Source organism: Gymnoscopelus microlampas (genome assembly GCF_963454915.1).
Source record: "Gymnoscopelus microlampas genome assembly, chromosome: 15".
In the NCBI taxonomy this organism is placed as follows: Eukaryota; Metazoa; Chordata; class Actinopteri; order Myctophiformes; family Myctophidae; genus Gymnoscopelus; species Gymnoscopelus microlampas.
In genome coordinates, this window is record NC_139952.1 from 13,623,710 (window position 1) to 13,636,209 (window position 12,500).

Consider the following 12,500-nt stretch of genomic DNA (forward strand, 5'->3'; position numbering starts at 1 on the left):
ATGGTGCTCCGCGTCTCCTTTCAGGTCCTCACTCTAATGAATGTGTTATTATCCAATTAGATGGCAGAAAGGTAGGATCGTCGAGTTAGCAAATCAACAGTCAAGATGGCACACTTGTTGCCGGATTACAATGAGCTGAAAACACGTCCCGTACGAATCGCACGTAGGGAGGTTAAACGGGACTTGAATGGCCTTTAATAGACTTTTCTAATCTTTCACAGATGGCTTCCCACGTACACCTGTGTGACGTGTGGTCCATTCCTACCAATATTGATTTCCCCCGAAGGAGGAGGAAAGAGCGGAGAGAGAGAGAGAGAGAGAGAGAGGAGAGAGAGGAGAGAGAGAAGGGAGCAAAGAAGAAGATAGGGCATGTTGTTTTGTTTTGGGTTTTTATTCCTCCATCAGGTCTGGAACAGAGCCAAACTTCTCTGTTTCCGCTGCGACAGTTTTTTTTTCCCCTCCTTCTTCTTTTCCTGCAGCTACCCATACATCCCCCCTCCCTCCCTCCCTCCCTCCCTCCCTCCCTCATTGCTTCCTCTTTCATCTCTCCTCCTCCTCTAGCCTCGACCCACTCTGCCTTTGCTTTTTACTCCTGGCATGAAATGCACCTAACTCTCTCACGCTCTGCCTCCCCCCCCCCCCCCTCCCCCACCCCTTTCTCCTTCCTTCCCTGCTTTTTTTGTTTGTCTCCTCGTGTCCTATATCTCCCGTTTTCCCTATACTTTTCCTCAGCCCCTTCTCCTCATGTCTATCTGTCCTCCTCTCCCCTCACACCCCCGGCCTTTACCTCCTCCTCCTCAGTCAAACACTTTCTTCTCTCCGAATTCCCTCTCTCCTTTTGCCGGAACCCCCCCCCCCCCCCCCCCCCCCCCCCCCATGACATTTATCCATCACTCCGCCTCCCCTCCCTCACCTTCACCCTCAGGCATTTACCCGTCACTCTGTTCAGCAGACTCCTACTGTGTGTGTGTGTGTGTGTGTGTGTGTGTGTGTGTGTGTGTGTGTGTGTGTGTGTGTGTGTGTGTGTGTGTGTGTGTGTGTGTGTGTGTGTGTGTGTGTGTGTGTGTGTGTGTGTGTGTGTGTGTGTGTGTGTGTCACCTCCCACACATCTTTAGGCATACAAAAAAAAACGCTAGAAATGCACGACATGAGGATTTTAAAGACTGGAACAGTTAAAAGCGCAAAGTGGAGACGATGACGCTCAACCAAAACTCACCGTGAAGAGATAGGCCTACAATATATGCTGCCGGCTTTAATTGCCCCCTCTCTCTCTCTCTCTCTCTCTCTCCGTCTTTCATCCCATCATCTCTTTCATCTCAGCTTCTCTCTCTCTCTCTCTATCTCCCTCTCTGTCTCTAGATATTTTTCAGTGTGAAGGGTATGCGTCATCTGAAGTGACACATGACAAGAGTGAACATATAGACACACACACACGCACACATATGTATGCTGTAACTGTATGCACTGTCTAGCAGAAACCTTGTATCTGCCTATTTCATCTTGGATGCAAAAGTAACCGATCTACAAGCCTACAAGGTGTCGCAATGCAGCACATTATAAGCATGTACGCTGGCTATTTTTCGCTTCTTTTGACATTTATTTATTTATACATACGTGCAGACACGCCGACCGAGAGACAGACCAGACGCGTATGTATGAAGTCTGTCTGCGTGAGCACTTTGCAATGGCAAGGAATCCACCTGGTTCATGTGAGGGCAACACAGCCGGTAAAAACCATCCCGTTGGACTTTTCCCGCGGCGAGAACAACGTCGGAGTTTTCCTTAACCCGTTCAATCCGGGAACCCGGGTTTCTGAAAACCGTATGTTTCTATGTCAGTGGTGCTCAAACCTTTTTCACGTCGAGGACCACCCAAAATCATATGTATTTTGGTCGCGGAGGCTCATCTAAAAAATGTGTTGTTCCAGGGACCCCCCCAGAAGCAAAGATTTGAGTTACAAAACGTTCGCTTTAAAAAATATATATATATTCATAGATTTGCACACATTTTCAAGATTTTTTCAAAAATAGTAGATCTACAAGCTCATAGCGCAGCACTCGGTGCCGTGCTACGAGCTTGTATATCTGCTATTTTTGAATAGCCCAAAGTATAAAACAATGCTTATGGCTCAAATCTAAAATGACACAGATGCGTTCCCGGATTCAACGGGTTAAGACCCCCCGTACCGCCCGAGTATCTATCCCTCCCTCTCTTCCCACCTTTCATCTCTCTCCCTCCCCTCTCCCTTTCCAGCAGCTTGCACTCTCTCTCTCTCTCTCTTCCATCTTGAATTTGCCAGTTTGTTCCCTCCCGTTTTCTATACCTGTTTCTTTTCGCTTTCATCTACCGTTAGCGGTCTTCACCCCTCCCTCTCATCTCTCCATTTCCCCCATTCCCTCCTCCTCAGACTCCTCTCTGTCATCTTCAACCTCCCCCCGCTCATCCCCCCCTTTCTCCTTCCGCCATATTTCCGCTCTTTTTTTATCTTGTAAATTGTTCCGTGCCCTTTTCCAACCTTTTCCTCTCATCTCTCCATGTCTCGAGCCTCCACTCCCCCCCCCTCCCTCTCCTTCCTTTCATCCCTCCCGTGTTTTCATTTCTTCCCTTTTTACCTTATTTTCGGCGTTTTATTTCATGTATTTATTTATTGGGAGGGGGGTTTCCATATAGCTCCCCAACTCCCCCCCTCGTCTTTTTTATCGATCTCTCCATCTTCCCGACATCTCTCCGCCGCCTCCTCCCGCCGCTCCTCCCATTCTTCTCCTCCCTCCTAAAGTCTTTCTTCGTCCTCTCATCTTTTCTCGTTAGACCCTTCTCCTTCTATTCCTAGCCTCCTCTTGTACGCGTTAACGTTGTCTTCCTCTCCTTTTCCATTCAGTGTGGTAAGCAACCGTCCACTGTTGTACCCTATTTAACCCTTTAAGACCGGGAACGCATCTGTGTCATTTTAAGATGTCTTTGGCTCTTCAAAAATAGCAGATATGTACTGTAGATCTGCTATTTATTTATTTTTATTGTGAAAATATGTGCAAATCTTTGAATATATTTTTCTTAAAGCCAAAATTTTTAAATCAATTCTTTGCTTCGGGGGGGAATTCTACAAATGTCTTCTAAATCCTAACAGTTTTTTGAAAAAACTTATGTTGCTATAAAACCAAAGTTTTTTTCATGTCAAGGACCCCCGAAATTATACGTATTTGGCCGTGGACCCCCATCTCAAAATATTTTGTTTCAGGGACCCCCCAGAAGCAAATATTTGAGTTAAAAATGTATATATATATATATTCAAAGATTTGCACACATTTTCAGGATTGTTTTCCAAAAATAGCAGATCTACAAGCTGAGCTTGTATATCTGCTATTTTAGCCAAAAAAATCTTAAAATGACACAGATGTGTTCCCGGTCGGGTTAAACAGACCTCCAAACAACTCTTCATCCTTCCCTCTCTTTCCCTCATCTATCTCCGCATCTATCGGCTTGCCTTTCTTCCAACTTCCTGTCCTTTTTATCTGGTGTTTCTCCTCTAACCTCTCCTCTTTTCATCTCTCCCTCTCTCCCTCCCTCCCTGTCTCTCTGTAGTGCTCTTGGTTCACGCTTTGCTTCATAATAGCAAAACAAAACAAAAAACGGCCCCTTTGCTTAAGTGTTTACCCCACCCCTCATCTCATCTTCGGTCTCACCCTACCTTTCATGTTTCTCTCCATCTCTCTCAGATCTTTTTTTCCATCTCTCTCTCTCTCTCTCTGTACAATATTGTCTTCATTAAGCTTCTCACCGCAGCACAAAGTATTCTCCTTCCCTTTCAACAACTACTTAGGCACATCAAAAGCATGCAATCATACATACTTGCAGATGACGCATTGCTAAAGCACACGCACACACTCCTCCTATCCAGTCGTGGCTGTTTCTGAAATGAGGGTTTTATGTGGTCCTTTGTGCACAGTGTTCTCGGTGAATTCACAGGGCCAAATGATTCCATTAAAAAAAAAAAGAAACATTGGATGAACTCAGAAATGGAGAAGTGTCAATCTGACAAACGTTCTGCTTTCTCTTAACTGCACAAACATTGATTATGTTGAGACAAAGCAAGCTATGGTTTCAATTCCCCTGAATAAGAGCGCAGAGTATTGCACTAAAACACTATAAGGGTTGGGGGGGGGGGGGGCTCGGTCAATGTGGGGTCACATCAATGTGCTATTGCCATCATAGAGTTGAAGAAGGCTTCCCTACAGGGACCACCCATACAAAAACTAGAGGTGCTTTCGGCACCCTCTGTTGACACATTTGCAGTCAGAGTCACACTCGCTCACACACGCACACGCGTGTGCGTGCACACACACACACACACACACACACACACACACACACACACACACACACACACACACACACACACACACACACACACACACACACACACACACAGTTCAGTCTCGTGTATACTCGGCGCACATCCAAAATACCACCTGAAAAACATTTTATTTAATTACGTAAATTCAGGTGTTGATATTATTTCATCCAGGCATTCAGGCTTTGTTACTCCCTGCTCAGTATAATCAAAAGACAGCCATTTAAGATAAGGGAGCTACATCACAAAAAACTCCCATAAAACAAAAGAACAAACAGGGAAAACAATTCACCGGAAACAACACCCACTAAGGAAAGAAAGAGCCAGCAGGTGGCGCTGTGGTGGTTGCAGGTGTAAAGAAGCACAAAACAATGTCAGTGGTGTGTGACAGCAAGTGGAACAACGGTGGAATAAGTTTGAATGAGGTGAACCTAAACTTACCCTAGATTGATTCTGTAGTTTGTTTTCCAGTACAGGATAAAAACTACAGCAAACGGGTCAGCAGTTGTGGAAAGTAACTAAATACATTTACTCAAGTACTACTTAGCTAAGAATAATTTTGAGGTACTTCAATGTTTGTATACTTTAATCTTCTACTCCACTACGGCATGAAGCAGGGGTCACCACCATGCCAGCTTGTGGTAGACATTTTCGTCAAAATTAGATTTTTGCCACGTACACTGTACATACAAAGTGGTCAATACCAGAAACCATAGGCAGAGAATGGGGAAGGCTAATGGGCTATTTGACCAACTGTTATTTTGATGAAAATGTTTCCATTGTGTAAAGGACACCCTCGACACTCCCTTCCTGTGTTCGCCTCATTCTATCTCCTGCTTTGCTAAATCTTATTTCTAATGCTTCAGTCACTCTAGTGATAACAGTCAGTCACGCGCGTGCGCACGTACACACACACACACACACACACACACACACACACACACACACACACACACACACACACACACACACACACACACACACACACACAATTTATGTATCTCCACATAGACGAATACAGTAAAAGGACACAATTTTCAAATGCGTCCACCTAACAGTATGCACATCGGAAGCGCTGCAAATCTATAGAAAATAAAGAGTGTCTCATCACAACGCTTTGTGAGCTTGTAGATGAATATTTTTTTTGAATTTCTTTATTTGAAAAAATATATATATATATTACTATTGGTAATTATTTTTTGATGCGAATACTTTTGCCCTTTTACCTTTTACTTGTAACAGAGTATTTTTATATTATGGCATTGCAAATTTTACATAAGTAAAAATCAGTTACATAACCCACATAGTGGCGCACGTGCATATCTGCCTGAACTAGCTTGCAAACGACGCATAATTAACAAGCCTTCATTACAATAGTTTCACATTCACTTTGTGCGCCTCAACTAACAATGAGCGCTCTCCAAAAAGGAGGCATGTTTTCTTAGCTTCAGAATACATCATGTCTATGTGTAGACACGCGGCGCATATTTTTCAGTGTACACGCATCTTGAGTTAGATTAACACTGATGGTTTTATTGTGTACGGCACTGTATTGTCCCAAACCAAGATCACTGGTGAATGTGGAATGAGCCAAATGAGGGATGTTGATGTCTTTAATGTGTGCTCAAACTGCTGCCAGGAGCTTTTGATGAAAATGTTTCCGTTATGTAAAGAACACCCTCGACACTCCCTTCCTGTGTTCGCCTCATTCTATCTCCTGCTTTGCTAAATCTTATTTGTAATGCTTCAGTCACTCTGGTGCTAACGGTCGCACGCTCACGCATGCACACACACACACACACACACACACACACAAACTTTAACAATTTATGTACGTCCACGTAGAAGAATACAGCACAAGGACACAATTTTCAACCGCTTTCCGCCTAACAGTCTGTACGTTGGAAGCGCTGTAAATCTATAGATAATAAAGCAGATGGCCGTGCTGTCGGCTTTAAGCGCCATCCAAGTTGCATACTGATTGGTTGGGAATCGGTTATAATCTACTTTGAACATTTTGACATAGTCCTTGAAAATGAAAGGCACTGAAAAGGTGTCAACCAAGAGTCGACGACGTCGCCTCTCATCACGATTTTATTTTACATTATAATAATATCTGAATGTACTGTAATGCTCTGATAATACAGATATATCTGTGCATGTGCTTCATGTCTGCACCCCACCTCCCCACCCTTCTCCACCAGCCAGGTCATGTGACCACAGCCCCCCAAGCTCAAGAGTACGCGGGTTATATATGAATTATAGTGCAATTACTTTATGCAGGTATAAGTATGAAAAGTTAGTGAGAAAAGCCTCTGTACACACACACACACACACACACGCACACACACACACACGCACGGACATACTTTTCTATTTCCTGTGTGTAGGTGTGTACTGCTTACTGATTTCCTGTGTGTCAGGTTTATCTCTAGAATTATGGACCAAGAGATTTATGAGGCAAAACAAAATTCTTTTACAGACCAGGGAGAGAGGGGGAGGGGGGTCTATTCCCGGGCGAGGGTGTGTGTCTGTGTATGTGCGCATCTATTTGTGTCTGTGTATCAGTTTGTGTCTGTCTGTATGTGCGTGTTTGTGTGTGTGGGTGAGCGCATGTGTGTGTACTGTACTGTACGTGCGTGCGTGCGTGCGTGCGTGCGTGCGTGCGTGCGTGCGTGCGTGTGTGTGTGTGTGTGTGTGTGTGTATAAAGTGGAATCGCATTAGCAACTGAATAAAGAACTAGCTAATATCAGCAGAGTGCTTTTTCTTTTTAGAATGCAAACACACACATATTGACTCACATGTAATAAAGGGAGACAAGACACGCACGCACAAGCGCGCGCGCACACACAAACACACACTCTTTATTTTCCCCAAAACAGCACAGAGCCTGGCTAATGTGATTGTGAGACCCTCTCTCTCTCTCTCTCTCTCTCTCTCTCTCTCTCTCTCTCTCTCTCTCTCTCTCTCTCTCTCTCTCTCTCTCTCTCTCTCTCTCTCTCTCTCTCTCTCTCTCTCTCTCTCTCTCTCTCTCTCTCTCTCTCTCTCTCCCTCCCTCTCTGATAGCGTCTTTATTGCTGACAGAGGAAAGAGATTTTTCATGACCACTATTACTGCTATGAAATAGGGAAAGGGATCAAATGATGGAACATTAGAGAGAGGAAGAGAGAGAAAGGAGGGAAAAGTGAGTTTAGGTTTTGTGGTTTGTTGAAAAATGAAATGGAATTTAATAAATCACATTTTATCACATCCCATGTGAACTGATGTCAAATTGGGTTCAGATCCACAGGAGTGTGTACGTGTACTTGTGCGTACATCATACAATACATAGAGTACACCGTATGTTATGACCAAGCTACCATTGTATTTTAAATCAGTATGCAGATAATGTAGAATTAGATCACGAGAAATTAGGGGAAAACAACGTTTTCTGACCAGCATACAGTGTTATTAGATTTTCCATGTGATGGGAAAAAGATTACTGTGATAACATAATTGGCATCCAGCTCTACAAGACAATAAAATCCTCATTGTTAATTAATCAATTTGTAAGAGCACAACCCGAGAGTGTACAATTGGCAATATGTACATATTTAACTAACCCTCAGGCTGGCGCTCATTACAACATAGGGAGAGACCATACACAAGGAATGTTCTGGAAGGGAGTGTCGATAATATCACCGACATGGTTGAACCAGGATTTTAAACTGCTGGCCAGAGTGTCTCAAATTATTACAATTTGTTGAACATTTGGTCCAGATCCATTTTCAATGCATGCCATGAATGACACTATAGTGTTGCGTTATAATGGGACTAAATAACCTGCATGAAAGCTTGACGTTGCATTGCACGTGTTAAAGCTATCGTCCGGCCAGTCTAATTTTTACGTCTTTAAGTGTCATTTTCACCATTCACACCAGCGTTATCTAAATATCAAAATGGGATCATGTGGCGATTTTGCGGTGGGGGTTTGTTGGTCTTAAAATGAGTCAGAGCGCACTGCTATCTTATGACACATCAGGCACAGACGTTGCACCTATTTCAATGTGTCCTGTCTACGCCTAAAGTACTCTGCTTCCTATTTCTATGCTTCCTGTATGCTTCCTATTTCTATGCTCAGAGTATGCTTCCTGTTTCTATTCTGACTGCCAAGGACGTAAAATTACATCATGTCAAATCCAACGCTTCACTATCAAAGACGTAATATTACATCATGTCAAATCCAACGCTTCACTATAGGACATAATATTACATCATCTCAAATCCAACGCTTCACTATCAAAGACGTAATATTACATCATCATGGTCTTTTTAGTGATTACGCTGGAGGGCACTCTTCGCCAACCTATGAATGATGACTTGACTTCGAGAGAAGGATCCACCCGGAAATGAAATAATCTAAAACATTTTCACCCCGTCCACTACAATGTTATCAGATTTATAAAAAATACATTTATTTCGGATTTCTTTTCCCAGCACTTAAATCACAAACTCACTCCAGTTCTTCTGTTTGAAGGTCTCCTTTGACTGAGTACACATTTCAGCTCCCACCATGGGATCTCAATTGGGTCTGCAGACTCTGCACTCAACTCTACAGATGTGCCACTTCAAAACTTCACACGTTACTGTTCTTTCCCTGAAAGTGCCCTGAAAATGCATTTTCTTCCTCCCTGTTCTGCCCTTAAAAAGGCACTGTTTGCCCCTGAAAAGAAGTTGTCACTACACACCCCCGTTTTTCCCTTCAACAGACATCCATATACATGAGAACAAAAGAATGTGTGTTGAAGAAGGTGTCAGACTCATTATGAGGCGAAAGGTGATTTGAAGAGGTCCTTGACCAGTTGCTCAAATTAATTAGCATCATAAAAGCAGTGATCATCAAAATAATTCAGCATTTTAAATGCCCTTCTTTGTCCCTCTTATTGCCCTGGGAATCCCCTGAAAATGTACTGTCTTGGCGATGGCAGGACATTTGAAGTTTTGAAATGGCACATCTGTAATTTACTCTAATTTATAGAACGCAATGCGTTGATAGCTTGAAAATGAGTAATTTTTTGTCAAGCAACAACCATTATACTATGTTATACTACTGGTATGAATTAGGCGTCACAGTTCCCACGCCTTTTCCTGCACCATTCTGTCTATAAACTGAAGGTGTTACAGGTTGTCTGGCCCAGGGTAAGTACAGTACCCTGCATGCAATGTTGCCAGATTCTGTGAGAGAAACAAGCAACCAGGTCTAGAGAAAAAACAGCCCAAAAGAAGCGACTATGGGCCACATGAGCACTTTAACATGTACATCAGCTATTTGAAAATAGCAGATCTACAAGCTCACAACGCGTCGCATCGCGACGCGTTGTGAGCTTGTAGATCGGCTATTTTCAAATAATATATTGCGGGGAAATTATAATAAGCAGATCTGGCAACCCTGCCTGCATGGATCCTGTCATTTCCATTGTTCATAATAACCCTAATGAACAATCATGAGACGGATATTCAGGCCTCTATAGTCCCGTTGTGCTGGTCACTTGTGTTCTTCTTCTGAGATATATCCAACAACAACAACAATCAAATGAATGACAGCTGTAAAACATTCTGTCCAGCATTGGCAGTCATCCTCTACGGCTTTTCAGACTGTATATCTTCCCCCTGCAATAGTCACTGTGTCTGTAGCTGCCAGTCCCTAACCACTGAAGTAGCCATGTCCAGAGACCACGGACTGACTGTGTGTGTGTGTGTGTGTGTGTGTGTGTGTGTGTGTGTGTGTGTGTGTGTGTGTGTGTGTGTGTGTGTGTGTGTGTGTGTGTGTGTGTGTGTGTGTGTGTGTGTGTGTGTGTGTGTGTTAGCCTGTCAGTGTGTGTTTTATTGAATGGATTGTGACCCTCCATATGACCCCACCAACTAAACAACCACAACACTCGAAACTACCCTCTCTCTCTCTCTATTGGGAAAAGGGTAACTGTGTCAATTTCCCGGCCATTTACTCACCTCCTCTGTTTCTCTCCCTCTCTCTCCCTCCCTCCCTCTCTCTCTCCCCCTCTCTCTCTCTCTCTCTCAACCCCCCCCCCCCACTCCCCCTTATGTCTTGTCCCAGGAGATATAGAATCACTTTCCTTCCATCCCCCAATAAATTCCTTCAGAGCTTCTCTCTCTCTCCCCCCCCTCCTTAGAAATTAAGATAAACTGCTCTACTTTCTGTTTGGTACCAATGCACTGCTCAGATTGGACAATTGGAGGAATATACATAGAATATAGAGAAGTGGTGGAGAACTGTGACCCCGAACCTGTGTCACAGGAGATATCTGATATCTACTGAATCATGTACGGTAAAAAATTTAATATTATTATTAATATGAACTTTTTACTATGCTTTGTATGATTTATTTGTTTTGCTAATTTCGGTAGCTTTTCCTTTCTTTGACTTATTGTTTTTTCTTAGCAGCTGTAAACAGCAATAAACAAATGAACAGTAAATGAATTATCATGACTTGACACTACATTGGATTGCATTGGGTCGTGATCGCATGGACCAACAATTATGGGTGTGCACCCAGAATTGCGCTAAAAGAATATACAGTACATTATACAATAGCAATTTACTGTACATGGGTGCATCTGATCATCTATCCAGCAACCTGACTGCTGAACAGCTACTGAGACAGGTGGTGTATGTTATTTGATGCTCTGGTAACATTTTATTTGCATTTTTATTTTAGTTGGGAGGAGCGAGTACGGTAACATGAGAGAGATGGCTACTCTGGTTAATGATGTTTTGGGCTTTCGTGTAAAGCACAGCATGTACAGGTTATGAAGTCGTGGTAGTTTTGTGCCGATTTCTGCTGCTGCACTTTACAGTCCTGTAGCAGTCAGTGTTGCCAGATTTTGCGAGATTAATAAGCAACAAGGTCTATGGAAACAAGCCCAAAAGAAGGGACTATAGGCCACGTGAGCACTTCAAACCTATATGCGTTGGCTATTTGAAAATAGCCGATCTACAAGCTCACGATGCGACGCGTTGTGAGCTTGTAGATCTGCTATTTTAAAACCAATCTTGGGGGAAAAAAAGGAAAACATTAGAAAAAAAAAATCGAAACATTTTAAACAACACAAATCTGGTACAGGGGTCACTGGCACAAAATATTTTTAGATGACGGCTTCCGTGGACAAATACATATTCATTTGGGGGTCCTTGACATGAAAATGTTTGAGAACCACTGGTTTGAACAACATTAGGAAACAAGCCCAAATAAGCGACTACATTTTACAAACAAGCCCAAAAATCCCGCAACTACCAATAATTTAAGAGCAACTTTACAGAAAAAACAAGCCCAAAGTCGCTTATAATAAGCAGACATGGCAACGCTGGTCTGCGGTCCTGCCGAGCAGCCAGGTTGCCAGACCACACTGTGATACAACCTGTCTCAACACTCTCAACGGTACGGCGACAGAAGTTCACCAGAGACATTTAGAGAGAGGTTGTTATCACGGCACCATATGGCGCTGCTCACTTCCATGAAATGAACCGTCGTTACGAATGAACGGAGCCTATTATGGATTGCTTGTTTTTGTTTTTGCCGGTCATAAAAAGGCAATTTTTAACATTCGGCGAAAATAGCAGATCTACAGGCTCAAGATGTGTTGCAAAAATAAATCTAGTAAGTTGTGTTCTAATAAGCAAATGATGCAAGCTTCTTTGGTTCAGAAACCATCTTGCACACAGTGAAGTACACAAACTATGCAGTTTTTATGCAATTCATCCGACATTCCTCATACTAATGCCATAACATATGTTGTTAGGCTACAATGTCTCATATGTGATGATATGTGTGACAAACTGTCATTATTCCGGACACTCTGTTTACATAGGGAATGTTGTCCAATAGTGGGATAGGACTAGCAGAAACAACGGTGTTCCTGGAGCTTGATTCAAACTACATTTATTTGTATAACTTGCTCTAAAATATGCATAAACTGTCAACAAACACTTTATCTCAACGGAGACAGCATGTTCAACTGTAGCTATCAAATATACACATATACACTAAAAAACTATGATGAAAGTTAATGTTTTTTATTTATTTTCAAAACAAACAAGAAATCATATTTTATTTGAGACCATAGTGTTTGTGTAATTAGTGGACACATTGAAGT

The 12,500-nt window shown here is 42.8% G+C and overlaps 1 protein-coding gene across 1 annotated transcript in view; it reads right to left on the bottom strand.

Annotated features, from left to right (window-relative positions):
- The window catches only part of csmd3b (CUB and Sushi multiple domains 3b), a gene marked incomplete at its 5' end in the record, with an annotated part of 624,567 nt that overhangs the window by 454,784 nt on the left and 157,283 nt on the right, over positions 1 to 12,500 (bottom strand). The window lies entirely within an intron of this gene.